The 3940-nt window shown below is 43.9% G+C and overlaps 1 pseudogene across 1 annotated transcript; it reads right to left on the bottom strand.

The window, feature by feature from the left end:
• Positions 1-1327: 1327 nt before the first annotated feature.
• On the bottom strand, positions 1328-2257 carry LOC307057987 (nuclear transcription factor Y subunit alpha-like; annotated as a pseudogene). The gene has a single exon. The product of its transcript is annotated as a nuclear transcription factor Y subunit alpha-like (transcript).
• Positions 2258-3940: the final 1683 nt, after the last annotated feature.

Raw genomic sequence — 3940 nt, 5'->3', positions numbered from 1 at the left:
CTCTTGGTATTTAAATCAAACCCAAATGTTCTTCAAAATAATTATATGTTCCTTCTTTGTTTCCAACAGCGACCCTTCTGAAATATCATCTTAGTTCTCCCAGGGTTCCACATCTAGAAAAGAAACAAATGACTGAGGCACAACCCACTCTGGGAGTTGTGGCCCTGTTCCTGACCCTGCAGGAATCTCTATTTCCAGTCTGCAGTTTATCCCCAGAACATGGATGCAATGTGAAAACCTTTCCGCACAAGGTCTATGGAGAAAAGGGGAAACAAACGGAAACTAGCACCAAAGTATCAGCTGCCTTGGGAAGAATGAGAATGTTCACTCTCCAGGGCCAGCACAAAGCACAGGAGTGAAGCCAACATCCACCTCAAGCTCTAGCAAGCAACATGGGATATGTCCAAGATAGCTTGATTGAACAGTGCTTTCCAGAAATTGTCAAGGACCAAATCTCAACTACAAACGTCCTCAGCACTTCAGCACAGAAGTTCTATAATTTTGTTCTCTACTTAGGAAAGGCAGTGTCAAGGTCCAGTACACTCTAAATTGTCTTAAAAGTAACCACAGCAAGAACTACAGTCCATAAGACCTGTCAACAGACAAGCAGACCACAATTTGTCAAAACTAAGAGATTCAGCAATTTATATGTTTAGTGCTTAAGTCCTTTATCAGTCTATCCCCAGAGTTAGCTTTTTCTTGGCTGGAATCCAAAAATACCAACCTATCATCTAGGTAGAAGAGATTCTTATTATTACCATAGATTAGATGAATGTATCTCAGAGAATTTATTGTTTCCATATCATGAGATGGAACTTCCTTGCCTAGAAACCATCTCTGAATACAAAGTGTCCGTTAGTCAGCCTGAGATCCCCCATCAGAGGGATGGGTGCAGTTTGGAATCCATGTGAAGGAGTGGGCTGCAGCTTCCCTGATTGCAGTTTAGGTTGAGAAAGTCATTCTCCTCTGCTGAGATGGCTGGCTGGCATCACCAGTCATCATTAAGTGCTAGGTGTGGTACTGCTGGGCTGGCATGGGTCCGCTGCATCATCCCAATCCATGAAATGTTAATGTCACCAACAGTCTGAAATAAGTCCTGACTGAAAGGGTGAGACAAAGGCTTGCAACTTCAATTTGCCAGACATCCTTGCAATTATAATATTGAGCTACTTATTAAAAGCTAAGTGGTTTCTGTCCTGTAGAAAAGGGCAGAATGTAATCATCAGTGTCCCATTGGAAGAGTTGATCTGTTTCCTTGGAACAGTGGGAAGTAGTGTGAGAAACATGACCTTGATCAGCTCCATCGCATGGCCTGCGGTTAGGACACTCAAATTATCTGTGTCATAGCCTCTTCATCTGCTTGATTTGGATCCTGAATATGGGGACTATCTTTTTCCTTTAGAGAGAAAAATCATCCACCTTCACCACGTTTCCATGTCATGGCATGATGGTGCCGAGACTCATGCAGGTATTTCCTTCTTTTCCCTTGGAATTTTCCCTTCTGCCTCTAATTTAGCCCAGGCTTGCCCCCTCTTAAGTATATGGTGGTACTGTTTGGCATTCACATAGAGAGGCTCTTCTTCAAGCATCTCTGCACCAGGAAGAGGGATGCTCTTGATAGCAGGCACAGAGCCAGCACCAGGTACCATCATGACCATCACTCCTGAATTGACCACATTGCCTGCCACTGGTATTATCACAGTGACAGTCCATTGCCCACTGCTGGTTGTGTTGGTATTGGCTCTGGTCTGAACAATCTGTGCTCCTGCCAAACTGGCTGCAGGGCTGGTGATCATGCCTTGCTGGATAATGGTGCCATGTGCATTAACTTGCTGATAGACGATGGTCTGCCCTTTGGCAGTTTGTGCCATTTGCTGCCTGTGGACAGCAATCTGCTGTTGCGTCTGTGTCTGGCCAGTGGTGACGGCTATCTGGGGCTGCTGGATGATGATCTGCTGGGTCTGACCCTGCTGGCCCTGCACCTGCATAGACTGCTCACCCTGGATCTGGATCTATCTGGGTGGGACCAACTGTATCTGCTGCAAAGCCTGTGTCCTAGATACAGGTACTTGTATGATGGTTTGACCTTGTCCACCAGGAACAGCCTGGACCATGATGGGTTGGACAGTTGATGTGATTAACTGGCCTCCACTGACCTGTACCTTAATGGCTGTCCCTGGACCTGCTGCTGAATCTGTCCAGCCTGGACAACAATCTGCTCTGTGGAACTGTTGCTGTTTGCTGTATACTGGTCCATCCAAACTAGAGTCTTGACCACAGTGAGTTCCACTCTGGAGATCCTAAAAGACTTCAAGATGCACTCCTTGGAAACATGGGGGAGGTACAGCTGTATATAAGAAAAATGTAGATAAATCTTTCCCCAGACTTCTCTCCAGGGCTTCATGAATTCTGAACGCAGGGGCCTTCATGTCAGGCAAACCCAACACCCCCCTGCCTGGGGCCTGAGTAGCTGTGCCTAAGGGTCGGGGGAACGGGGACGCATTGCATCCCTAACTGGCTCTGGCACCCTTCGAGGGTATGGACCCCAAGATGTCTGCTCCCCAAGGTGCCTTCCCCGCACGGGGTGGCCCCCTGCAGGCCTTGGCCAGGAGTGCCCTGGGGTGCTCGCAGGCTCCATCCGGGGCTGTCAGCCGCACGGCTCGGTTAGGCTCAGCTGGACTCCAGGATAGATAATCTTGGAAGAAATGTAAAAATCGCCTTACAGAAAATTCCAACATAAAGAGAAATAAAAATTACATAGCAGGTAAATATTTTGAAATTAATTCTGTGTCTTATTTATGAAGAAATCAAAACTAGTAATTGGATGAGGCTGGTACATTTGTCAAGGGACTTTCTGTGTTCTATACCAATTTTATATTTCCTTAACAATGAATTAGGGAATGGACCAGGCTCTGTGCTATCTGCAAAAGAAAGAGAAATTAAAGTGATGCAGTCCTTGGATATTTTTCTGTTTTGGAAGATAAACCAGGAGACGCTAGGTAAGAGGGCCAGGCTATGGTGGAGAATGCATAACATGTGACAGAAGCCCTCATTTAGTCTAGATTATTTCACTTAGGGGAGGGGTTGGTTGTTCAAAAAAGAAAGACTATGAGTTGAAATTTGAAAAACAATTTTAGAAGGTAAACACATAGTGAACTATTGTTATGGATAAAAGCTTTCCAATAACAGGGAAAAGAGTGTGCAAATATAAGAAATGTTTTTCAAAAATAATAGAAAGCATGTTGTTCTTGGTAAAGTCTAACTGAATATGATTGGTATAAAATGCTTGTAAAAAAAACAGTGAACGGGCTTCCCTGGTGGTGAAATGGTTAAGAATCCTCCTGTTCAGGGGAAACAGGTTCCAGCCCTGATCAGGGAACATCCCACATGTCGTGGAGCAACTAAGCCCATGCACCACAACTATGGAGTCTGTGTTCTAGAGCCCGTGTTCTGCAATAAGAGGAGCCACCACAATGAGAAGCCCGTGCACAGCAAACAAGAGTAGCCCCCACTTGCCGCAAGTAGAGAAAAGCCCACACACAGCAACGAAGAACCAATGCAGCCAAAAATAAAATAAATAAAACAAATAAATTTATAGAAGAAAAAAAAAAACAATGAAAATGGAGCCAGAAAGATAAGCAGGAAAGGGCTAAATCACATAGACTCTTATAGATCAACAAATTATTTAATTGTATCCTTAAGTCAATAATGGAGAGTAATTGAATGATTTAGAAAATGGAAGTAGTATGGTGTTATTTATCTCTAGAAAGATCACTTTGGGAAAGAGGAGAGGGGATTAGAGGTTTAGAGAAGACATTTTCAGTGTCTACACAAGATACAACAATGCTCAGAATTAAGCAGGTATGAGACTATAAAAATATGGACCAACTTCAGAGTTCTTTCAACTTGAATCAACAAAATATTATGATTAGATCAAGTA

Source organism: Hyperoodon ampullatus, assembly GCF_949752795.1.
Source record: "Hyperoodon ampullatus genome assembly, chromosome: 9".
Taxonomy (NCBI): Eukaryota; Metazoa; Chordata; class Mammalia; order Artiodactyla; family Ziphiidae; genus Hyperoodon; species Hyperoodon ampullatus.
The sequence above is the reverse complement of the archived record's forward strand: the minus strand, read 5'-3'. Positions and strand labels throughout refer to the sequence as shown.